Source organism: Musca vetustissima, unplaced genomic scaffold, assembly GCF_032173495.1.
Source record: "Musca vetustissima isolate MV318-11 ecotype Yass unplaced genomic scaffold, APGP_CSIRO_Mvet_v1 utg35082, whole genome shotgun sequence".
Taxonomy (NCBI): Eukaryota; Metazoa; Arthropoda; class Insecta; order Diptera; family Muscidae; genus Musca; species Musca vetustissima.
This window is the reverse complement of record NW_026886847.1, coordinates 40,587-68,327: the sequence shown is the minus strand read 5'-3', so window position 1 is coordinate 68,327 and position 27,741 is coordinate 40,587. Positions and strand designations below refer to the sequence as shown.

The 27,741-nt window shown below is 37.2% G+C and overlaps 1 pseudogene; it reads right to left on the bottom strand.

The window, feature by feature from the left end:
- Window positions 1–21,553: 21,553 nt before the first annotated feature.
- Window positions 21,554–22,974, bottom strand: LOC133334323 (phenylalanine--tRNA ligase alpha subunit-like; annotated as a pseudogene).
- Between the last annotated feature and the right edge of the window lie 4,767 nt (window positions 22,975–27,741).

Genomic DNA, 27,741 nt, shown 5'->3' with positions numbered 1-27,741 from the left:
AGGTGGTCTGAGCCAAGAGAAATTATGGGCTGCCAGTTGACGTCATTTATCAGACCCAGTGACACAATGGTTATATCTGGCGAATGGTGACACACTCCTCTTATTCATTGCCGTGCAGAAAGTGGACCTCTCTTGCATTACCTAGGATGGAATGCCATAATTAAATTTCTCTAGTTATTGCCTTCCAATAGAAAGGTAGTGATAGACAAATAACACGGTTCACAGCTATTAATCGGTGGTTTATACACGTTAAACACCTATACCTCTGTACTACCATATTTAACTGTTCCAACCATACATTCTATACGTGGGTCACTAGAGTCTAGGAATGCTAGGCCCGCACCTCCAATTTTGGAGGGATCCTTCCTCAGAACGTTGTAACCATCACAACACTGCAGGCTACAATTTTCATTGAGCTTGGTTTCCTGCGCAACCGAGATCAAAATATTCTTCCGAGCACGCCTGGCCCCCCTCTGGCTACGTCGGTGCATCTCACCGAATGTTGAGAATGATGTTGTAGCAAACCGATCAAATGAAAGGTCCGGAATTTTGAGCTTTGAACATTATTTTTCGATAAAAATTGGAACTGCAAACAACTTTCCAAGCGAGAACCGTTTAAACCTGTGTTGTTGCTAAAAAAAAGTCACCTATTAGCTTTTATAACGCAATTCATTGAGGTTATAAAAATCCACAACATTGACAACACTAATTTGGGCCAATCTTTGTTAACAATTTAAATGATGTTGAGAGCACAACAAATGGTAGGTACAAACAATTTTTTTTTCTTTTTTGTATTTTTCATCAGCATTTTCTTTTATATGATAATAATTCTTGAATGTTGTCATTTTGGGTGATCTGAGTCTTTGAGTTGTTGGTGGTTGCCGGTTGAGGGCAATGCGAGCGGATTTTCATATAAACCACAAACAAAGTAACATTCATACGAAGAGTTTCATATGTATGAATCCTTTCTATAGAGCTTTCCTCATCCATTCCCCTGAAATGCCATAAGCATCTGAGGATGCCTTTGGCTACCCGGGCACACAGTTGCATTTTTCTTCTCTTTTATATCGGCGAAAAAAATTAACGTAACTTATTTGTTATAGAAAAAATATTTTTTGGCATGATTTTATGCCACAACATTTGCACGTTTTTCTAAACGTTTTCCCTTTTGTTTGCGATGGTTGTGATGTTGTCGTTATTGTTGCTGTCGCCGTCGTCATCATCATCAGCATCCATCCGCTTGCTAACTTGGCTATTATTATATCGTCTAGATTCTGTGTTGCATTTTTGTCACTGCAGTTTTTTTGCGGTTTAGCGTATTTATTTGAATCGGTATTCGATTCGGTTTTTGCTATTTGTTGTTGTTTATTTTTTAATATTCCATTCCAGCAGAGCAGAGAGTTTTTGGCCCATATTACGTGATTTTTCATCGAGTTTTTTTTTTCTTAGATTTCGTCGTCTTCATGCATCGTGTCCCATAAAGTTTTTGTTTTGGTTCCCTTAATGATTTGATATGTCATTCATTTGTTCGTTCGATGGTTCGCTGGTTCGTTTATCAGTTTTTGTTGTTGTTGTTGTTGTTATTATTTTGGTTTTAAAGTTTAACTACTCCGAATATGAGAGCGCTGGGGTATTACATTGTGTTTAAATAGAATTTAAAATGTCGCCTTATCTTTCAAAACATCTGGATGAAAGATTGAAAACAATTGCCGGCAGATAATGAGATCGCTGTTTAGTCGTGAAATTAATTTTCTTTAATAAATGTTGCACATTATAACATTTAAAGTAAAAAAGAAGCAAAATCGAAAAATGGGACACATTTTAGTGGGAATTAGCCTCATTACCTTATTTTAACAATGGATAATAAGTAATAAGGAAATTAAGTGTGAACAACTTGAAAGTAGAGTCGTTAGTTTGGAAATAACACTTCCACGTCGGATATTCAACTTAGGGAAAGGATATTTTCGAAGGAGGCCCAAACAATTGGATTCTCTCGAGAGCGGTTACTAGCAGGCCTCTCTCTCTCTCTTATAAAGCCTTTTTGAAGTACTAGAGCTTGGACCGCCGTCAAAAAGACTTTGTTAACAACTATGCCGGTCAGTGGTAACATATACGGACATAACTCGGTTCTGAGTAATCCAAGATGTTAGTAGGCAAACATGTGCGTCAACATACACAATGTTGGCAATGTAGCATACATATACTTGGAGATAACGCGTAGCACCTCTATCATAGCCTTATGGAAATATTTCAAACTCAAATCTCGGCAATAGTAGAAGTATTCCTGATTCACTGCCACAGAATATTCGTTTCATTTCTGAATACTTTGGGGTGGTGGAGCATTTTTACTCGCTATAGGTTTTATATATTAAACATCTAGAAGGACAAATTCGTCATAGGTCGAGTTTTGGAGTTATGACGCTAACAATTTTTTCCTGATAACTCCAATGTTCATCAAGAAACAACTTTTGTTTGTGGCTATTGGGGGTTATTTTTGAGATGACATGGCTTCAGTCAAATCGAATTAATAATATATTTGTAAAAAAAAAATCGTCTTCTTATCTTGAGTCCTAGGACGAATTTTTGTCATTATTTTCATGAATTGTAACACAAGACGAAATGTTCTAACCTCAAAATAAAAGAAAGTTATATTCGTATCATATACGTATCATATTCGTTGATCATATACCCCTCAAACGACCGACTTGTAAATCTCACACGAATTGAGTATCGTAATATTTTTTATCTATCCCAGGTGAAGACCGAAAATAGAGATTATCCGGCCACTTCATCTAATACCACCCCCACAAAGACTCCACCTTTTGAAAAGTTGTACATCGCATGTGGAACGTTTTAATTCAAAATTTTCACAACGTAATATATTAACAAACCCCAAATTGAGTTCGGGTACTTGAACAATAGGCATTGGACATTTTTCCAATAGAATTCTTCGATGTGCTGCGAACGGAATGACAAATTTAATATACACTTCAACTTATCGTGGAGGGAATAATAAGGTTTTTGGTCCATTAAATCTTTTAACACTATCCGATCCACATACAATATCCACAACCTAGTACATTCATAAATACTTACTTACTTAGCTGGCTTGTGACAGAACTTTCGTTCCATAAGTCGAGCTTAAAAAATATTTCCAGGCGCGTCAGTCTTTTGCGCAGTTTTTCCAATTTGAAAGACCCTGTTCGGCAATGTTGTTGTCCACTAGATCTTTCCATCTTATTTGTGGCCTTCTCCTTCTGCGTGGCCTTCTCCCTCAACTGGTCTCATCTACTTGCGTAAGTACCCATTCTTCAGATCCATATAGCAGCAGGGGTAGTATCAGCGTCTTGTCGAGTGTGAGTTTGGTCTGGCGGGAGGTGGCCTTGTTTCTAAACTGCTTACTTAGACCATAGTACCATCTGTTGGCCAACACTATCCTTCTCCGAATTTCAAAACTGATGTCATTAGTTTTATTTATGGCGGTACCTATGTATATAAAAACTTTCCCTACCTCGGAGCTGCATGGATCAAGTTCCACAATTGATCCGAGTCTACTTGACGTCTTGCTCATTGATACCAACAGCTTCTAGCCAATTACAGCCAGTCCCACTTTGGCAGACTCCTTCTAAATTTGTTCAAAGGTGACTCTTACCGATCGAAATGTTCGACCCATTATGTCCATGTCGACGGTGTAGGCGAGTAACATAAGCTGTTTGGTGTACTCGTATGACCTTTTCCAGCAGGATGTTAAACAGGTCACACGACAAACTTCCACCTTGTCTGAATCCTCGCTCCTAGAGGTCATTTCCGAATTCAACTGCTGACCTTGTGCCTCTTAAATTTATCCTACATAGCCGTATTAATTTTGCAAGGGCTGTCAAATGCGGCTTTATAGTCGACAAATAGATGGGATGTATCGATGCGTTTTGCCTGAGTCTTTTCCAATGTAAAAATCTAGTCAATGGTGGATTTGCCAGGTCAGAAACCGCATTGGTATGGTCCAATAATGTCATTGATCATTGGTTTCAATCGTTCACACAGCACGCTGGATATCACTTTATATGCGATCGTAATTGTTGGCATAAATCGTTTTGTCTCCTTTTTTGTGCACGGGACACAAGATGCTGAGGTCCCAATTACATATATTCCTCTAGCCAAATTTGTACTAATCAGTTGGTGCATGCTCCTGACCAGCATCTGACCACCTGTCTTGAATAGTTCGGCTGGGAATTCATCCGCACCTACTGGTTTATTATTCTTCAGCCGATTGATTGTTATTCATAGGCTAGGAGGTATATTATCTATACAGTCATCTCTTTTTGGTTCTGGGGTATCTTCTTCATCGCCGCCACTATTTGATACCAGTAGCGTTGTAAAACGCTTCTTCCAGACCCTCAACACGCTGTCAGTATATGTCACCAAATTTCCCTTTTCATCTCTACAGAAGGATGTGTCTGCACCAAAACCTTCGGTTAGGTGTTTTACTCGTTGGTAAAATTTCCGGACTTCATTCTGACTCATGTACATCTCGATTTGCTCACGCTCACGTTTTTTGTTCTTCTTTCCTTTGCCTCTTGCATTCGTATTACTACTGTTTGCCCTATACGCTGCTTTTTTCACATCAGTAACATTACGACACACCTGATCGTACCATGGGTTTCTTGATGGTGGTCTTTGGTATCCAAGTGTTGCTTTTGCTGCAGTTTGTAGGGAATGGCAATTCTTTGCCATTGTGCTTCTACATTATTATCAGGACAAGAAGTGCTTTCGTCAAACAGGTGAGTAAGTTAAGTGGAGTAGGATTCTGCTATCTGTTGTGTTTGCAGCTTTTCGACGTTTGAGTGCTTGCTACAAGGTAGTGGTCCGAGTCGATATTCGATTCTCGGATCTATTGAACGTCTAAAACACTGGATTAATCCCTTTTGTTTATCATAACACGGTCGATTTGATTTCTCGTTGTTTGATTGGGAGTAATCCTTGGTTCTGCTAACTACCATTTCGGATGTTTCTTAATGGAGAAAAATATTTCCCTTCAAATTTTTGCATATAATGTTTTTGGTATTAGAGCAATAACCAGCCATACATTTTTTATATTTGTTGAATAAGTACTAAGATGTATAGCTCTAAAAAAGTGCCGAATGTACCCCAGTCTCCCCTACAATTATTTGACTTCAACTTTTTACGAAGCTAATTCCCAAGTCGATGCAAATCATGGTAAGATAATCATACTACTAAACAATATCATAAGATGTAAACCTGTGAACTTTTTTGTATAATTCCATAGTACATACATCCCGGGTACACACATTAATGACATTTATATACATTTAAATATTTACTCCTCTTGCACATGTTCGGATCACACTTGTGGCTACTAGAGTCACCAAGAAAAATAAATAAAATTTTTGGTAATTCCCCATCCCCTAAATAGGTTAACCTATTATTACCGAAAAAGGTGTCTAAATATGATGATCGGTATACTAAGAGGTGGGACGAATATTTTTAGGTGTTAAAAACTCTCGGGGCCAGGGTAGGGTATAAATACCGAAAATGGTTAGATATCATTTTTGTGGTTTTGGTGTAGCCCCACATACGTGGGTAGATATATCCCAAAAAAGCCGGAGATTTCTTTCTTATAAGCGTTTTTTTTTCTTATATGGAATTATCGGATATAAGAAAGTATAAGCTCGGTGTTTTTGATAATCTTTCTTATATGCGTTTTTTTCTTATATGAGATGTGCTTATATCCGATATCTACTGTATCACCAAACCCCTTGATTCAGATAGCAATTTTATGATAATACATTCGTCCTATAGTCATAATTGAATTAAGACAACAATTATATGCGTAGGAATGTCCAATTAAAGAATCACATATCTAAGAATTGTCAAGTCGACGATAACATGGTTTTAGTCGATGACGAGTTAGGCTTACTCAAAATAAACAATTGATGCTTCTCTCTATCGGAACCTATAATTACATTCATAAATTAAAAGAAGTTTGTTTTTCCTATGACTAAAAACATACATAATTTTCCATTAAAATTCACGTTGGTAATGATCACATTTTGTAGTTAAAAGTAATATTTGAAATTTAATAACAATAATAAATCTTAAATTATTTAGAATTAACCAAATATGAAAAACTAACAACGATCAAACAAGCTCGAACCAAACAAAAAACACATCAACTTAAGATAAACCACACCACACTTGTTTCGCGTGGGATCGCTCACATGGGAAAGCCGTTTCGAACGTTGTTCCAAACTTCAACTCAGGCGTACACCAAGTTTGCGTAGATGCAACAATCAAGCAGTCATTCATCCATTCATATGCATCTTGCCGAGTATTAACCAGAAGTGGATATTGGGTCTGTGCCTACCTCCTCCAACGACGATTCATTCATATTCATTCCTCTGACAATTGCTTGGTTGCTTGCCACCATAAGTGGCCACATGAAATGGAAACCAAAAACAACAAAAACACCACCACCAAAAATTATTATTCAAACAAAAGAATAATGTTGGTAATGTTATTTTAATACGAATATCAGGGGAGTATTCACTTGTAATTTTTTTAACAATATTTTTTTATGTTAGAAAAAAATGGAAAAAACAACGAAACAAACATCAGCAAACACTTTGTTGGCCTACCATGCAGTCCAGCCACCCGACCACCAGTTAATAGTGAGAAACATAACATTTTTGTTATGTATTTTTTGATCTCCCCCTTTAACATAATCCACCAAATCCAAGTGACCAAATTATGGGCGTGGGTACTCAATTGTCCGTCCAACGTCTGTACGATTCATTCACATGACCAGCTATCCAAAATATTTTTGCTAAGAATGGTCATTTTATGGAGAATTGTTTAAATTATGCCCCAAAGAGCAGGAATCAATAGAGGATGTTTGCATTGATCTCGCACCAAGTATGTTAAACCTTTAGGCCAATTTGTGATATTTTTGGCAAATTTTTATGGGGGAATTTAAAAGAATATTACAATAAGTGATGCAATAATTTTATAGATACGCAATATACACAGCTGTCACTCCCATAAAAAATAATATGGAAACTATTGGAAAATTTGTTGTTGCCAATTTCTTAAAAATATATATATATATATATATATGTATATAAAATAGAAAAAAAATTGTTTGTTTGTTTGTATGTTACCGATAGACGCCAAATCCGCTGAACAGATCTAAATGAGATTTACACTGTATGTCGAGGCATGCCCTGAAAGTAACATAGGCTATATAAACTTTTAAAATTCCGCGTGGATGCGGAGTTATAGCATCAATAGTAAACATACCTCAAAATTTCTGAACATGTAATATGCGTTTATCTTAAGAACGGTTACAGATAACGCCTTCAAACTGTATCTGTATATCGTACGTGTGAATACACATTATTCATAAAAATATGAGCGAGATAAGATCGGTGGAAGTGCACTCCGTTACAATTAAATAATCTACATGTAGGAAATAAAAAATGTTTTGTTTCTAAACTCAAAAACCGTTGAACAGATTTTACTGAGATTTCTACTACATAAACTTCCAAAATTTCGCGGGGATGTGGAGTTATCCCATCGAAAGTAATTATACATCTGAACTAATATTCGTTTTCTAAACTTATATCTTAAGAAGGTATACAGATTCCCACTTAAAAATTCGACTGAGCAACTTGGTAGCAAATACGCATCATCCCTATAAAAATTGGCGTGGTACAATAGAGGAAAATGTACTCCTCACTGCATTTAATTAATCTAAATGTAGAAAATGGAAACTCTTTTGGTTGTTGACACAAAAACCGCTAAATAGATTTTACTAAAATTTTCGCAGTAAGTCATGCCAACCCAAGTAAGTAAGATAGGCAAGATAAACTTCGAAAATTCCGCGATTACGAGGAATTATAGCATCAACCGTAATCATACCTCTGAACTAATATTCATTTTCTATGAACATATTAGAATATCTTGAATAAATATGTTCATAAAAGTATGTATGATACTCAGATACATATGTAAGTATAAATCCAATCTTAAATTACCAGGAAGTAAGAATTGGTCAAAATCAGAAATTTTCGACTCATAATTTTTTCCTATTATGTTATGTTTTAATCATTACTGACAAAACCCCCAGTTCAATAATTCCGCGAACATCTGCTGTTTTCTATATCTCCATTATCTTCACATATTTAAATAACATTTGTGTAAAATGAAAATTATTGACATTAAAATTTTTACATTTTGTCATTTTGGAAAAAAAAAATCAATTAAGGAACTTTTTTTGAATTTCAATAATTCTACAACCATTGGGGGAAATAAATATGAATTCAATACAAGTATGAATTAGCAATAATTGGGAGATATCCAGCAGCGAAATGCTGATGGTGGATTAAAAGTTATAAACATCTGAAATCTGTGGTGGGTTATCATCATAGCTGAACTGAAAACGAAATCTGTATATTACTTATTAAGTTTAGTTGATCAAACTGATGACAAATACTATTATTGGTTTTCTTAAAAATACTAAGGTATGTAAGGTTCGGTAAAATATTATAATGTGATAATGCATTCTTTTGAAAACCTTAACAGGAATTATACAGCAGGGATCTAAGCAATATCAATCGGAGCGAGGAAAGGATCCCAGCCATATAATGGTAATGGGAAAGAATGATTGTATAGGTCTTTGAATGAAAAACATGTGAATATTGGAGAAAATATTTTAGTGTATAATCCTATTGAGATAAGTCAAGCCAAATTTGTTTTTAATATCACCACAGTTAATCAATGATTATTCAAAAATGTATTTCTAATCTATTGAATCGAATAACTTATACATTAACCAGCTGCTACGATATAATTACTGATATTACACTACGAAATGTCTATAGCCGAACAGTAATCTTCGAATTTGGCTACTATAAACCTATATCATGCCTATCAAGAAATAGTAGCTTATACACTGCATACAAATCGTTTTCTACGTGAACTTTCCCATGTTAATGACTTTAGTAGGGGCAGCGAAGCGCCACGGGTCCAGCTAGTTTAGCTATAAATATGAAACATTGTACTTTACTTTTTCGAAAATTTGGCTGATCTGTGATTTAACCGCCTCACAGGTAGAATTCGTCCTACTTTCCGGGCGATTTCATGTGAAACGCGACAAACACAACGTCTCTGCAATTGAGGTTTCGATATTAACGGTATAACTCATATTTATTATGAAAATGTTTAGAATAAAATTAGATCTCCGTTTACAATGTGAAGCTATTAAATTTTGCCCAAATTTCAGCAATATTGAGTTTCGAGTTTTCATTGTTTTAGTTTTTTTAATGGGTGACGAATCTTCATAGCAAATATTTACCATGACATAGCCCCATATAAAAGTTCTGATTGATTTTACGTATGTATTTTAAATATCCACCTCATAGTGAAGGGTATGCTTTTTATATACTTACTTACTTAGCTGGCTTGTTACAGAATGGTTGTTTCATAAGCCGAGCTTAAAAAAGATTTCCAAGCGCGTCGCGTCCACCAATTTAGAAGACCACGTTCCAAGATGTTGTTTTCTACTTGGTCTTTCCATCTAATTCGTGGCCTTCCCCTTCTACAGGAACCATCAGAAGGCTCGCATTTATATGCCTTTTGAGCTGGGGCATTATCATTCATTCGCACAACATGGCCTAGCCACAGTAGTCGCTGCAGGTCAATATGACTGACTATGTCGATGTCCGCGAACAAATTGTACAGCTCATGGTTCATTCGACGCCGATATTCACCGTCGACGCAGATCTTTCGGAGAATTTTTCTTTCAAACACCCCAAGAGCTGCCTCATCTGCTTGCGCAAGTACCCATGCTTCAGATCCATATAATAGCACGGGTAGTATCAGCGTCTAGTTTCTAAGCTGCTTTCTTAAACCATAGTATCATCTGTTGGCCATCACAATCCTTCTCCGAATTTCGAAACTGATGTCATTCGTTTTATTTATGGCGATACCAAAGCTCAAAGCTGTAGTTCTCAAGTTCCACAGTTGGTCCGAGTCCACTGGACGCCTTGCGCGTTGATACCATCAGCTTGGTCTTCTCGCCGTTTACTGCCAGACCCACATTGGCAGACTCCTTTTCAATTTGTTCAAAGGTGGCTGTTACCGCTCGCAATGTTCGACCCATTATATCGATGTCATCGGCGTAGGCGAGTAACATGTGTTATTTGGTGTTCAGAGTGTCATTTCTGTTCACCTTTGCAACTCGTATGACCTTTTCCAGCAGGATGTTAAAAAGATCACACGACAAACTGTCACCTTGTCTGAATCCTCATTCGGTATTGAAGGACTCCGATAGGTCCTTTCCTACTTTAACTGCTGATCTTGTGCCACTTAAAGTTATCCTGCATAGCCGTATTAATTTTGCAGGAATGCTGAACGTAGACATGGCATTAAACACCTCTGAACGAATAGGGCAGTAGAATGCGGCTTTATAGTCGACAAATAGGTGGTATGTGTCGATGTGTTTTTCGTGGGTCTTTCCCGGGATTTGGCGCAGAGTGAAAATCTGGTCAATGGTGGATTTGCCAGGTCTGAAGAAGCATTGGTATGGTCCAATGATGTCATTGACCATTGGCTTCAATCGTTCACACAGCACACTGGATAGCACTTTATATGCGATGGGAAGGAGACTTATTCCTCTATAGTTGGCCCATATCGTCTTGTCTCCTTTTTGTGAACGGGACACAGCATGCTGGGGTTCCAATCAGTGGGCATGCATTCATCTAGCCAAATTGTACAAATCAGCTGGTGCATGCTCCTGACCAGCATCTGGCCACCAGTCTTTAATAGTTCGGCTGGTAACCCATCGGCTCCTGCTACTTTGTTGTTCTTGAGCCCATTAATTGCTTATTGGTTCTGGGGTATCTTCTTCAACGCCACTATTTGATTCCAGAAGCTTTTCAAAATGTTCCTTCCAGATCCTCAACACGCTGTCTGTATCTGTCACCAGGTTTCCTTCTTCATCTCTACAGGAGGATGTGCCTGCACCAAAGCCTTCGGTTTGGTGTTTTACTCGTTGGTAAAATTTCCGGACTTCATTCTGACTCCTGCACATCTCGATTCGCTCACGTTTTTCTTGTTATTTTTTCTGAAAACACGTTTCTCCTCTCTCCTTTTCTCCTTATAATTATCCATCACGTTACGTGTTGCTACTGTCTGCAGGGTTGCCCTATACGCTGCGTTTTTCACATCAGTAGCATTACGACACACCTGATCGTACCATGGGTTTCTTGGTGGTGGTTTTTGGTGCCCATGTGTTGCTTTTGCTGCAGTTTGTAGGGAGTGGGCAATTCTTTGCCATTGTGCTTCTATACTATTATCGGGACAAGAAGTGCTTTCTTCAAGCAGATGGTTAAGTTGAGCGGCTACCTGTTGTGTTTGCAGCTCTTCGACGTCGAGTTTCCGTGTTGTGTTAGATCGCACCTTGGCTGCTACATTAAGACGGGTGCGTACCTTGGCTGCCACAAGGTAATGGTCCGAATCGATATTCGCTCCTCGGATCGATCGTCTAAAACACTGGATGAATGTCTTCCGTCTATCACAACATGATCAATTTGATTTCTTGTTGCTTGATATTTTTCTTCGCTTTTTCATAGTAGGTTGGGTTTTCCGAGAGTGGGCAACTAACTCGACGCCTCAACCCACTTTTTTAAAGTTCTTATGGGTGAACTCGCGGCACATATTAGCTCACTATTTCATCGGGTGATGAGAATAGTTCCCCAGGTGGCACCGCGGGGAGGTCAGTGTCCACAATTGAGATGAAAGAGGGACCAAGATAAGCCTGGACTTCGCCATGTCAAAGCCAATCAGAGCCGTTGATTGGTATCTATCATCCCCTATATTCAGTTTCTTCAAAAAGATGAAAAATCGGAATCTGACAACCCTAACATGTATTAGATTCGCAGAGTATAAAGAACCTTCTCCTCGAATTTTCCAAACACTTTCATTCCTTGGAAACACATCTTTGGTTTGTAACGTTATATGGGGGCTACCCAAAAAGGTGGACCAATATTGAAAATAGGAAGTTTGCTACCATACCACAACCCAAAATAACAACTTACAACCAAGTAGAAATGTGGCCGAAACCATCAAAGTACGTTCAGAAAATCGCTTTAATTAGCAAAATATTCCAGAACTACTAAAAATCAATAAATATTTTATTAGAAGCAAATTAGTTCATTATGGAATATGTTCGTTCTATCCTAGGTAAGGGAAAATCTACGATAAACAGGAAAATAATATTTTCTGTTCGAAAATGGGTAGTTTTTGTGTCCCTTTTGACAATACTTTAGATGTTTCTATGGGTATATTAATTTTGTTTTTCTGTTTGTAACTCATCGAAATATTCATTTCCGACCCTATAAAGTATATATATTCTTGATCAGCGTAAAATTCTATGACGATATAGCCATGTCTGTCTGTCCGTCTGTCTCCAACATTTTCGCCAACATTTTGCATAGAGTCGTCGTTTGTCTGCATGCAGGTCAAGTTCGAAGATGGGCTTTATCGGTTCATGTTTAGGCATAGCTCCTATATAAGGGTACCCCCCTTTTTCGGTATTTTGAGGTTCTTGAGCGCGTTTTTCAACAGAATTCGCTGAAATTTGGTACATTGAGTTCTTATTGGGTAGCAAATCTCTCCACTAAAATTATAAATATGGGTCCATATTTTCGGATAGCCCCCATATAAGGGTACCCAACATTTTACGGTATTTTGGGGGGTTTGATCGCATTTTCCGACCGAATTCGCTGAAATTCGGTACTTTGAGTTCTTATTAGGTAGCAAATCTCTACACTAAAAATTATAAATATAGGTCATTTTTTTCGGGTAGCAACCATATAAGAGTACCCCCCAAATTTTCGTTATTTTAGGGTTCTTGAGCGCGGTTTTAACCGAATTCGCTGAAATTTGGTATTTTGTAGTCGTATATGGTAACAAATCTTCCCACCAAATATTATTAATATTCACCCCTTTTTAGGGGCAGTCCCCATATAACCCCATTTTTAAATATTAAAATAGTTATCTGATTTGTTCCGTGTGTTGGGGTTTGGTAGTCGTTATGGGGAATAGTCATTTTTTACCCTACTATTTAGCCAACTGTTGTAAGCATTCCACCTTCTAAAGATATTGTGATAAAAGAAAACTCAAACATGACGATAATGAAATATATCGGCAGAAATTAAGGCATCTCCTCAATATAGGGATACCTAAACAATTAAAATATTGGGTTCAATATTGGCATATACCGGCCATTAATTAGGCATAGCCCTCATATATTGTAATCAATATTGGCCCCCCCTTTAGGCATAGCCTCATATAACTTTGTAATCTAAATTACAGTAGTTTGAGGATTTTATACTCTACCATGCGTTATCAGTATCAGTCCCCTTTTTGGATCTTACAGATTTTAGGAAAAATCCCCATTAAAAATTGCTGAAGTTTGTATTTGGTGTACATGATGGTTTACATAAATAGGTCTGTAGAATTATCGGTATATGCCCACTTTTTGGTATGTTCCCTATATTTTCATTGCATGTATCTGTCAGTATAACTATGGTGGAGGGTATCCAAAGTTCGGCCCGACCGAACTTAACGCTTTTTCATTTGTTCTTTGTTGAACATTACATTTTTGTAAAGGTTGTCAGCGTTAGGGAATAAAGTAACTATTGTGGTATAAAGTAACTTATAAAACAAATGCTTTATTTAATATATTTATTAGAAAATTTATGGGCACTTCCGCTGTCAAAAGACTTTCAGAGGCAAAATCAAACTTTAAATGTTAAATAAATCAAAAACAATTTATTTTTTTACAATTCTCCCTTAATGCTTTCTTGTAGAACTTTAAGAGTACTATCGACAGTGTAGGCAATAATTATTGTTTCCATGTATTAATTTTGAAAATACCTAATATGTGTATAAGTGGTGGGATACGAATAACACTACGGCTGTATGCAATAAGTATGATTTGATCTAACATCCATTACTTATTTATTAGCAATAAATCGCAATGAAATCTTACCATAGAATCGTTAAATATTTCAAAATATTGATGTAGTAGTTTGAAAGATGTATTTGGTCCTCGAAATATTATACGAGACCTTTTGGAGATTTTCGAATTTCCGAAATTGTAGAGAATATACGCGAATCTGCATTCAAACTTATATTTAAAATGTCTGAGTAACAATGTATGTATACTGCAGAAGGGAATTTTGATTTAATAATGGCTTATATGCTAGGCACCGTCATATGATTATTGTACTTATTATGACTGTCGATAATTCTTTTCCTGTTATTCCTTCTTTCTTAAACTTTCTTAAAATTTTTAAGATACCTTGTCGAAAAATCTAATACGTATTGATAGCTGCTCCTTTCCGGAAATATACGTAGTTTCATCCGGTAAACCCGAAAAGATTTGTATCCGATTTAGACGAAATTTTGTATATCATACTTAATTGATTATAGAATGACATGTGATAAGTTCCGTTCAGTTTTAGATATAAATCCCATATGTATATTTGGTTCGTTTGCGTGTGGTGTAGACTAAAGTTATGAATTAAAGGTCTTTAAATATGTACTGATTTCAGACAACTGTGTACATGGGACTTGTTTTCCTCTAGGAATGTGTAATTCTCAAAGTTTGTTTGGTTGCACAAAATTAACCACAGACCTCTCACATATTCCGGCTTACTATATACCTGATTTGTATTTTTTTCTATAAAGTTATTTTCCTTTTTCATCACTGGCATAGCCTTTTAACCTGTTTGTATGATTAAAGTGAGGGTCAAAATGTCAAAAATTCCAAACCGAACGCCCCAATCAACTAAATTCATCAAACAATGACGGTTATCTGCATACAAAATACACAATGCAAATATTAAATATTAAAACAACATGCGGTCGCTGGCTGGTGTTTCCTTGCCACGCGGACTTACACGACCAACCGACCGACCGATATGCATTATTTTGGCTATGGAAAAAAAGACAAAGAATAAAATGTTGTTGATTATGTTGTCGCTTAAAGCGATAAATTTTTGACAGGCATTTTAAATAGTCAGTCTGTCACTTTAGTTAGACAACAAAATGGGAAAATAAGAGCTTGGAAGGTGAACAGCAGCGTTAAGGTAAATATAGAGGACAATCGTTATGTGTATGGTTTACAATGTGTTTTTTTTTTTAAGAAAAAAAAACGTAAAAATGATGTTAGGTATGTCTGATTGTGTGGGGACATACACCTTGAAGAATTAATTCACTTGACTAGGTTTGCATCGACATATTTTGTTTAATAAAACCGAACGCGAAAAAACTCATTATTTAATTTCCATTTGAAAATTTCACAAAAAGTCTATCATCTGATTGGCTGACTGTTTAGCATATTCCTTCACATTGTTGTTGTAAACTTCTGTCTCCAAAAATATGTCAAACACGTATGAAATATTACAATAAAATGGACAAAAAAGTCACAAGTGTTAAAATGAGAATAAATTGTTGCAGTTGAAATGTGCAATGTTTATTGTTGTTGTTGCTTGGCCAAAAATTTATGTTGCTAATAAAACAAAATGCAACAACTACAACTAAAGCCACATAAAGAGTAATAACATAAACGTCAACGTTTAATCCGGTCTGTCGGGTCTGCAAAAAATGGTCTGACTCTAAACTTTGTAATTACTGAAAAACACAACAGAATCAACATATACGAGGTCCATATTCGAAGTGTATAAAAATCACAAAATGACATCAACTTTATCGAATTGTTCTACCCTCACCTCCTAGTTTCAATTTGGAACGTTGTTCAAAATTTCGTATTTGGAGAAACTTTGTGGAGATATACCGAGAACCTTGAAAGACAAATTTCAGCAACTAATGTCCAACATGACATTCAAAATACATATATCGGGTCTTTCACGAGAAAACGAAGAATAACGGCCGGCTGATGATCATGGACAAAATTCCTATGGAAGTGCCTCCTAATTTTTGAAACTAAGAAGCTAAAGTTTAGAAAAAAACATACTTCAACATACCTAAGCCAATGCAATAACAGCCATTAAAGACCCTTCTCTTGGCGAATGCGCTTAAATGTCGGAACAAAATTCCTAACGTTAGCTAACGTCGAGAAGTCACGAATATCTTTTGGCATGTTTCCCAAGAATCCTCCAATATGATCGGAAGGGCGAGGAGCAGCCGTAGGTGGAATCCTGGTGCTTTTGTGAAGGATCTGGGCGTTAAGAAAAAGCAGCGTAAGAAAAATTGGCCTGTTTTCGCTTGGTCCTTGGCTTCGTTCTCCCTCTTTGAAATTTGGTCATCCTCTTAAGGCGATCCAGCAGTGTGACCTGCCACATTGCAGTTCAAGCACTTTATGGGTTATTCCAATCCTGGGAGTAGGGCTCAGCACACTTCCCGCAGTTGATTTTCATGTTGCAGTTGGCAGCAACATGTCTATAGTCCTTAAAATTCAAGGGGGGACTAAACAGGGCCTCTCCATTCCGACAAAAAACGCGTTCAAACTACCATGTCATGCTTGTTTCTATTATTTTTACCGCTGTTGTATACATATTAACCGATCAGGACCAAATTTTCAGAAAGTGACTCTGAAGTGAACAGGATGACGTTAGGGTTTCATAGATTTTATAACAGGCCACTGTAGAATTATTTATCGTATTTCCAAAGGGAATTTTTGTAAAATAATTGCATATATTTTTTGCATTACCCCTCGCATGTTTTTGTTTTACTTGATTTTTTTACACAAAAAATATTTTATGTTTATGTTCACAAAAATTCTGTTACAAGTAGTCGCCGGTTTGTAAGGTAATTAATGACATGTTTTAATGTAAAATACTAAAACAACAAAACAAAAACATAAAAACACACACACAAATGTTTAACGGTGTTTAGTTGGTCCATTTTTTGAGATTTCTTGATTTTGATTAAATACGACATACAAGCGTAGCAACGAAAACAAAGACAACAGGTCAACCAACTAACCGATCATTCTTAGAGACACATAGTGATCGAAGTGCGATAAACCAGACGGACAACCATACATGTGCTACCCCATTCTATTGTTAGGGAATATTTACATACAAACAAACCTGCAGACATGCAAATAAACATAGATCATTCGCCTGAATTTATTTATCGATTAAAATCGTTTGGGCCTATGCGACAAAGTTTGTTTTTTTGGGGGTACTACAACATGTTTCGGTTTCTGTTATCACGATTCGTAATCTAACACGAGCATAAAATGATTTGGTTAAATGTCGAGATTTTCGATCAAATTTAGTTAACAAAAGGACAATTATGTATGTGCGTCTTATCGAAACAATAAGTTAATGTAGATCGAGACAATAAGTTAATGTAGTTACGATCTTAATGCATGTTAGGTAGAAATGGTACAATGTGTAAAGTTTTGACAAAACCGAGTACTTTCATAGAGAATTATGGTTCGCCTCAAATATAATCGAATCTTGCATACAATTTGGATTCTGTTCAAAGACAGTTTTTGATAATGGCACTGCAACACAAAATCGAGTTCATGGTCCTTTGTAGAAACCCTTATGGGGTGGAAAGCCCTTAGTACTTTAAAGAACACAGAAAGAAAAAAATCTTCATAGGTCAAGATTTTGGGTTATGGTCTGATGAATTGTTTCTTTGTAAATCCTATGCTCCCGAATAAAAAGCTTTATATCTTTGTTTGCGGCTATTGCAGTTTTGGTATTTGAGATCACACGTCTTCAGTCAAACCGACTGAAACATATTTTTGTAAGATATATCCTCCATCTATATCGAAGCCTTATGCGTCTTCATCGTACTTACTTTATAGAGCCATAATCGAAACATTTAAGGCTGCAAATGTTCTACAAAAATATTTAATATTTAAGATGTTTGTCATTTTTCAGAGAACATTTTATAAGGTTGGTGAATATTAAATGTCGGATTCTCTTTACATGCGGACGTTTGTCTCCCTGTTTTCGTTATACTTTTGTCTTTGGCATAACCTCATTCATAGTCGTATTGTCCATAGCCAGAGACTCATTTCAGCAAAATAGGTTTTTTCGAAGGTCTTCCCTTTTGTTATTTCTTTTGAGTTAATTGCTGATATGAATTTTGCCGACATGGAGCATACTTTGATTGAATAAACAGCTTTTGAAGAAAGATATGCAGTTTTATACAATCACTTAAGAATCCGACATTTCATACCCACCAACCTAAAATTTACGCATGCTAAAATTCGGATAAATTGAATATTACAAAGGCCAGTCGGATTCGCCTGAAACTTATACCATAAATAGATCTCATTATGACAAACTCATTTAATAACAGATCCGGATCTCAAAATTTAGAACCGAATTTTCAAATATATAGATTATCGCTAAGCTTTTCGCCCGGTTTCCACGATAAGCAACCAATGAGTTCCGTGTACCATTGCATATATTTATTTAAAAACCCACACTAAAAAATTTCCACAATAATGTATTTTGCCTCTGAGAAGCCGAAATGTCAAACGAGAACCATTTTGTATACAATTACAGCTTAGATATGCAAAATTTGTAAAATTAGTCGGGTCCTAGTATAACGACGATTATTAACTTACATAGCTGGATCGAAACAAATAATTTGTTCCATAAGCCGAATATAAGAAAAATTATAAATCGTCGATCTTGTGCGCAGTTTTTCCATTTTGAAAGACCATGATTTGGAAAATCATCCTCCACTTGATTTCTTTCCATCGAATTTGTGGCCTTCCCCGCCTGCGTGAACCATCAGTAGGCTCATTTTTATATGTTCATAAGGCATATATGGGGCATCCTCATCCATTCCCTCAACATGGCCTAGCCAACATAGTTACTGCAACTCGATACGTCTGACTATGTCGATGTCCATGTATAGACGGTCGTGGTCCATTCGAAGCCGATATTCGCCGTCGACCCAGATCGTCCCGTATATCTTTCAGAGAATTTTTCTCTCAAACACCCCATGAACTGTCTCACTTGTTTACGCAAGTACCCATGCATCTGATATACCCGCACGGTAGTATCCGCGTCTTGTAGAGTGTGAGTTTGGTCTGACGAAAGGTAGCCTTTTTTTTGAATTGCTTACTTAGACCATAGTAGAATCTGTTGTCAACCACTATTCTTCTCAGAATTTCAAAACTTATGTCATTCGTTTTATTTATGGCGGTACGAAGGTAGATGAAATCTCTGATTACCTGTTATAGTTTTCAAGTTTCCCAGTTGATCCAAGTCTACGAGATGTCTTTCGCGTTGACACCATCAGCTTGGTCTTCTCACTATTTACTGCCAGACCCTCTTTGGTATACTCTTTCTCAACTTGTTCAAAGGTGGCTGTTACCGCTCGCAATGTTCGACCTATTATATCGATGTAGGCGAGTAACACGTGTTGTTTGGTGTACATATTGCCATTTCTGTTTACCTTTGCATCTTGTATGATCTCTTCCAGCAGGATTTTAAAAAGGTCACACAACAAACTGTCACCTTGTCTGAATCCTCGTCTGGTATTGAAGGGCTCCGAGAGGTCATTTCCGACTTTATATGCTGATCTTGTACCAGTTAAAGTTATCCTGCATAGCCATATTAATTAATATTAATTTTGCAGGAATGCCGAACACAGACTTTCCTTTAAAAACCTCTGAACCGATTGGGTTGTCGAATGCGGCTTTGTAGTCAACGAATAGGTGGAATGTTTTTCATGGGTCTTTTCCAGGATTTGGCACATAGTGAAAATTTGGTCTATTGTTGATTTGCCAGGTCTGAAGCCGTATTGATAAAATACAATAAAGCCATTGGCTTCAGTCGTTCACACAGTATGCTGGATATCACTTTATATACGATGGGAAGGAGACTAACTCCTCTATAATTGATACTATCGTCTTGTCTCCTTTTTTGTGCACGGAACACAGGATGCTTAGGTTCCAATCATTGGGTATACACTTCATACCGTCATCTCTTATTGGTTCTGGGGTATCTTCTTCACCGTTAATATTTAATACCAGCAAAGCAAGGTTTGCAAAATTCTCCTTTCAGATCCTTAACAAACTATCTGTATCTGTCACCAGGTTTTCATCTTCATATATACAGTAGGAAGTGTCTGCACCAAAGCCTTCAGTATGGTGTTTTATTCGTTGGTAAAATTTTCGGACTTCATTCTGACTCCTGTACATCTCGATTTTCAGATGCTCACATTTTTTAAATACGTTTCTACTCTCTCCTTTTCTTCCGATAATTCTATATCGCATTTGTGTTGCTGTTTACAGGGTTGCCCTATACACTGCCTTTTTGAACTCAGTAGCTTTACGACATTCCTGATCGTGCCATGAGTTTCTTGATTATGGTTTTTGGTACCCAAGTGTTGCTTTTGCTGCAGTTTACAGGAAATGGACAATTATTTGCCATTGTGCTTCTATCGGGACAAGGAGTGCTTTCGTCACAGGTGGCTAAGTCGAGCGGAGTTGGCTTCTGATATCTGTTGTGTTTACAGCTTTTCGACGTCGAGTTTCCGTGATACATTAGATCGCTCTTTTGCTGCTACATTAGGATGGGTGCGTACCTTGGCTGCCACAAGGTAATGGTCCGAATCGATATTCGCTACTCGTATCGATCGAACGTCTAAAACACTGGATGAATGCCTTCCGTCTATCACAATATGATCGACTTGATTTATCATTGTTCGATCCGGAGAAATCCGGGTGGCCTTGTGTATATCGAGATGCTTGAATCTGGTGCTGCTAACCTCCTTTTATTTGCTGCCGCGAAATCAATCAACCTCATGTCGTTGTCGAATGTTTCTACATATATGCTGAATTTTCCGACGGTTGGCCCAAACATATTTTCCTTTCCAATTTTTTCATTAAAATCTCCAAGCTGAATTTTAATGTCATGACCACTGTAGAAGTCATATGCTGCTTCTTGAAGCTCGTAAAATATGTGTTTGTTGGGCTCATCTTTGCCTTCCGTCGGAGCATGGACCCAAACAAGACTGATATGGAAGAACTTCGCTTTTATACGGATTATAGCAATTCGTTTATCTACTGGAGAGAATCCGGAGACAAGGGGTTTTATTCTTCTGATTACCATACATCCGCAGCCAAATTCATGTCTCGCTTCCTGTCAGCACTAATACAGTACCTATCCCTTTCAATCGGATTTCCTATAAGACAATTCTCTCATTCCACACTTATTTCGGTACGCTGTGAAAAATATCGTCTCAATCGGAAAAACGTTGGGTATTTCGTGAATAATTTCATTAAATCTTAATATCAACCGATTGAAGAACACAATTTTATGGGTAAACAATCACGTCCTAATAAAATGTTAATATAAGCCTGTATTTTTTAAATAGCCCCCACATAATAACACTGCCTAATTTTCGGAATTTATTAAGTCCTATCACTGTGTGCACTCATAATTTTCCCTAATTTGGCATTATGGGCTAACAAAGTTTAAATGGTCGAAAACATTTTTTGTGATAACTATATCATATTTTTTACTTTCGAAACGGCATATGGAACCCTCTTCGACCATTTCAAATCCTTAATATTATTTATTCCATATTTAATCATTGTCGGTCGCTTCATGGACAAAGTCCAGCAATGACATTCACATTTTCCGCGTATACCCATGGGCAGCAAACTGGATGGAAAACACCCGAATTACCCACCTCAATCCATTTATACAAACCATGATAGAAACAAAAGATTTTCATACTTGGTTCGGTGTATGGGTAATAGGCTGGTTTGAATTCCAATTGTGTTATACCCAATTTACGGAAGAATTCATAAAGTGTACCAATCAAATCGCTCAGAGTCAATAGAACATCAGCTATCACACCTTCGATTTCATGGAATTCAGTCAAATGGGTAGCATCGAGTGTTTCATTACTAAAATATTTACCTGGCTTGAAACGTAGTCGAACGTTAAAGTCGACTTTTCGATTTTTGCCTCTGACCAAAAAGTCGATTTTTAGACTTTTCGATTTTTGCCTTTGACTGAAAAGTCGACTTTTCGATCTTTCGATTTTTCAAAACTGTTCCAAAATCAATTTTCAAAATTTTGACTTTTCAATACAAAAAGTCGATTAGTCGAAAGTCGATTTACTTATCCCTACTGGAAACCTTCCGGTTGATTGGCCAATTTGTAGTGCATTCGAGCACTTACTGCCGTGGTATCCGTAGGCAGAAGTTTTTTTTGGGCCTGCTCTAATTTCTAATCTTAGCAATAGTTTTAGGGGAATATGTAGCCCTTTTCCCGAGGATTAATGTAATGTATTCATGAGCATCACTTGATGGGTGTTGTTGAGGCTGAAAAGGGCATCGAAATTCTGCGCGCACCTTCAACAGTGGATGTAAATGTCTACGCTATGGTGGAACACCCAAGGCATCGAAATTATACGATTGGAATTCTTTCCACAAACGAGAAACCAACATATCAACCGTCAAATCAGTTTCCAATTTGAGAATTGGAGAACCATGGATAGAATAAAACTCTTGATGAAGATTTCCTGCAGCAGTGTACGTTTTTTATTTTCCGCAACTAAATTTTAAATCCGTTTTTCCCGCGGCCACAGCAATGATTTTGCTGCATCGTATCCTCAATATGATCCACTTTACCATACTCTAGCTTTGGGACCACTTTTCATTAATTCGGCTTGGGCGATACCATCAAGGGAAATGGCATTGTAGCACAGCTTCGTGGCTGCCTTGGACCACAACCATTTGACCCCCTTCGGTGACCTCCAAAGATTTTCGTTATGTCGTTTCAGCTTTTTTCTAAATCATGCGCTTATATGGATTTCAGGGCACCAACAATTTTCTGATGATCAACACCGAAAACATCGACCAAATCTAGGGTGTCGACCTTTTCAACGGTATCGAGGTGTTGGAGTATCCGCTCGGTAAGATTGCGATGCATTTTGTTGTTTGAGTTTTGGTTATTTTTGGTCATGAAATAATCCAATCGAAATTGATGGCGTGTTCAAGTTCTCAACATGCTGTCGTAGCCAATTGCCATCCACCGGTACACATGGCTATAACTTCACTACCGGGATTTTGTAGGTAGGAAAGGTTCCCAAATGAAATGTTCATTTTAAGTCTCACATGTAATGTTATTTCGTAATTTTCATTATTAAGACTATTTTATCCGTACTTTGCTCATCAAAGTGGCTGTAATTTTTCAATGCTATAGTACGAAATTACTATCCAAAAATCCTTGTACTCCGATGTTTTTATGTATCCATAGTTTAGATCGTTTGACGGCCCTTGCTGATTTTTCCAATCGAAGTCCTCCTCACGGAAATTTTTGAATATGGATAAAAATATCCTCGCAGAAAAATATGCAAGTATGTCATACCTAATCTTCATAGTAACGAAACGTGCATTAAAAAATAGCAGACATATTTATTACTACGAGTTTGTGTTATCCAAATTGAATTATTAATCCCATGTGCGTTTTTATTGAATAAAAAAGTAAACAATCGATTATATCTCAAATAAAAATTATTAATACGCATAATACAAAAAACAACAACAGAAACAAAAACAAACATTGCAATCTATTCATTCATAGGAAGTCCATAACTTCAATCAAACAATTCGTTATGACAACAACTACTGTGAGCGAGATAAATGCAACCAAACAGCAGCAGCAGCCAACACCACCAACAACAACAAACATCGGAATCACAACAACCAATCATTTGGAACATATCAACTATTAATTTTTTCTAATTTGTTGTTCACGTTGAGAATGGGAAGGGAGGTGCGAATGGTTAGTGGAAATCCATACTTAGTGACTTTGCAGCCAAGCGAAGTCAAGTCAAGAAGTTGAACGGTGAAGTCGGACTCAACAGGTCTACATAGTTGGCACATTAAAAATGCACAACAAGTGTTACATTTGATTGAATAATGACTGATTCTTGTTAAGGCCCAAAAAAACAACAACGTAACAAACAACAGTCGGTCGGACCGTTCGACCGACCAACCAACTGTCCAATAACCGTAAAACAAGCTAAAGGCTTTGTTGCATTTTTAGGAGTTGTTCGACTTCGAGATGCTGGCTGCTAGCCCACAGCCGAACAGCCAGACAGACGATTGGTGTGGTGTCGCATTGTCAAGAAGTCTGCGGGAAAACGCCAAGCTAATTTGTAACGAACACTCGAGCTCTCGAGTACATTACTCCATTTTGATTTTGATTTAATATCGAAAAATGTCGTTTGCTAGTTTTTGTTATTTTTGTTTTTTTTTCTACATTGTGGACATTACAGGAAAATAAATCTTAAAAACTTTACTGCACAATGGGTTATGTGTGGTCGAAAAATCTGTCAAAGTATGTCCATGTTTTGACAGAGCGCCCCTATATGTCTTGTTTTAAAATTGGGTCCAGCCACATTTGAAGTACTTTTAAGATTGTATCCGCGTTTACCTAGTTAGTGTAATAGGTCGAGGAAAATTAATAAAAAGGGATATGTGTTCTAAAGTCTTTTCTCATTTTGAGAGAATTACACACACTTTCGTGTATTTAAAGGGTAAAAGAACTCCATGCTAATTTTTTCAATAAAGATATTTTATTTGACACACCCTGCATAAAATGGTCCCCACCCCACTTTAGATATTTTGGGGCTACTAGGGGCAATTTCCAACTGAAGTGACTGCAATATGGCATTCTGGTGGTTGGTGGTTGTAAAAACTCTTTGCTAAGACTTATCAAAGTAGATAGCCCTCTATATAGTGTGGTATTCTATTTTCGGTATGTTGAAGACCCTGGCCTAAAATATGATAAATATTCTCTTAGGAGGCAATTGGCTATGAAGGCTAATATATTGACAATTCCCCCTTTAGCTAGGTTTTGGACTTGTATCCAAATTAAGAAATACGAATTAGGTTAACTGCACCATCTTGAAAGTAACTAAGGCAAAACTAATCTGGTTTGTCTAGGTATCTGATGTTCTTCAACTGCGATGGGAAGGTTGTGAGCTCCGTGGACGACATGCAGTGAGTATTCATTTAGCATGTCGGCAACCACATCAGTGTGAATACTATTTAAACCTGCTCTATAAGCATCTTGATCTAGAGGTTCCCTTTTATAAAGATGGACACTCTCTCTCCCTCTTGATCGCGCGGATTCTTCCTGACATGCCTGGGTGGGGAGACCTATCCGACATATGATGATAATCTCTGAAGCACCCAAACAGGTATTGCAACGTAAGCATATTGCTATTCTAACGTAATGGTAGGATCCTCCTTCTGTAGATGGTCCACAGGTGTCATGAGGAGGTATCGTGTTGGAGTTCTCAGAGCGGCGTCTAGATTTGCATTACACTAGTATTCGCAGGACACATTGGCAACGCATGGCTTGCCACAGACCGACCTACCGCTTCATAAAAGGCCAACAAAGTTTTCTTATCTCCGCCCCAAATTGCTGCCAGCAAGCGACTTGAAGACCATGTTCCGACTTTTCATTTTATCGCAGATAGCTGTAATTTGCGACAACGATTTATACATACCACCGAATGTGACCCCGTGAATTTTTTGGTGGTTGGTAGTCCGTATTTTAAACCCCTCGACCTGCGCATGCATGTCCACATACCATGTGGTGGAAGAAGGGTGATAAATCGACGAGATATGCATTCAACCTTACATGTATGTCCTCAAGGTTAGGTCCCCACACCATAATCGTACAATAATCTGCATACGTAACGACAGAGGCGTGATATAATACAGGTCCGGGAGTATCTCCCTGTTTCACTCTACAGGGTTAGTACTTTTTATTCTGGAACTCGACGTACGACTAGCGTTCAGACATATAAAATTGATTATCCAACGTTTCAAACTTGGCCGGAGGGAGGTATTCTCGATTTCCTCAAACAGTGTGGCATGATTGACGGTATCAAAGGCTTTTGATAGTCAAGCGTTACCACTTTAGTTAAATATTCAACTCCAAGCTCATCCAGCTGTTTCAGCAATACCATAAATACTCGTTTTCAGTCAGGTTCTAATTTTCTAACCTGAGGTATTTATAGTTAGTAATTTTCGACGGTATTTTATTCTGAGTATAAACAACCTATTAGCATGCAATGGACCCAATATTAAGATCCCCAACGATTTATGGAAGTATGAATGTAAAAAGTTCGGCCGAGCAGAACTTAAAAGTGTTTTTACTTCCCGACCGAACTTAACAACGTTTTTACATGTTTAACTTCTCAACACCTTCCCACTGTGCATTGGTGGAGCACATTGTTAAACTGTGCCGCTTGTGTGCCTGATTGAATATTGTTGTCACAGGTTGTGTTTATGTGTGTGTATGTTTGGTCGCCCAATGTTTGGGGCTGCAACAACCTCAACAATGCGCGACTACAAATGCTGCTGCTTAGCCAGGCTTATAACAAAAAAGAAAAAATGCAATTTGTCTAATATACCAGGCGATGGATGTCGCGGCAACAGGTCTCTCTAAACCCAAGAGCTACATACAAACACACACAGCAACACAAACGTTCAAGGAACTGCCACTCCGCTGCTACTCGAAAACAAGGAGGCAAAAAATTCAGCACCACAACATGACCACTGAGACGCTTTTAGCCATATGAAGGTGTTAATTTCAATTTAACGTTTTAAAAATAATTGAAATTGATTTCGTTTTTTTTCTGCCCCCACTTTGGCTCAGCACTTCTAGATTATATGGCATAGCAGAATTCTATGCCATAGCCTTTATCGCTACCACCTCCCACAGTTTACAGTTAAATAATCAATTCCCCCACAATTCATGAATCTTATGGAAGTGGTCACTCGATGGTGGTTTATTTTATTATTTTTTCTTAGTTTTGTTGTTGTTGTCAATCTTAACCACATTTTCCTCTTTTGGTTAAATCAGCTACTCTACTTAACCATCTCTGGAGATTTTATGACTTGAAATGGTAAAAAACCGATATAGCTAGACAGCAGGCAGCAGCAGCAGCGTCCATACCTTAGCCATCAACACAATATTCACATCCAATTTAACTTGAGTGTCAGTACAAAGAAAAACACAATTGGAATTCGCTTTAACAAAAAAACTTAAATTGTAATCCGCACAAAACATAATCTAATAAAAATTATTTTTATGTAATTATTTAATGGATGGCTTTTTATCGATTGTTGTTCGACACGAGTTCTACTTTAATGAGATTGTAAATTTATTCGTAAACCCTTATGATACTTTCAGAAAACTACATTCCTTCCAAAATTGTTTCTTGAAATCAGCTAAAATATGTTCAGATCATATAATTCGAATATATATCCAAAGAGTCTAATAAAAAACCGTTAGATGATAGTGTTTAGGACGTGGTGTTAAATCATGTTTTAAAAACCACTCCTGAAAAATTGTTGCATCGCTGTACACCGACATAACAAATCAGATATATTTGTAGTAGTTTTTTGAGATTTTCACTTAATTTTGATTTCGGAAATAGTCGGACGGGACCGCTCATATGAGGTCCTACACAACTACCACCGAACCGTAACTTTCTGCGAATCTATATTCCGAGTTTAGGCAATATTTCGCGATATTTTCACCCTCTTCGCCGATTATAGGTAAACAACTACACTTTTTTGTCCTGACGTATTTTCTGAGCCATGTTTCCGGAAGTGAACCTTTACGCAATAACATTCAATTTTTCAAAATCTAAGTTCATTTGACCCGCTAAATG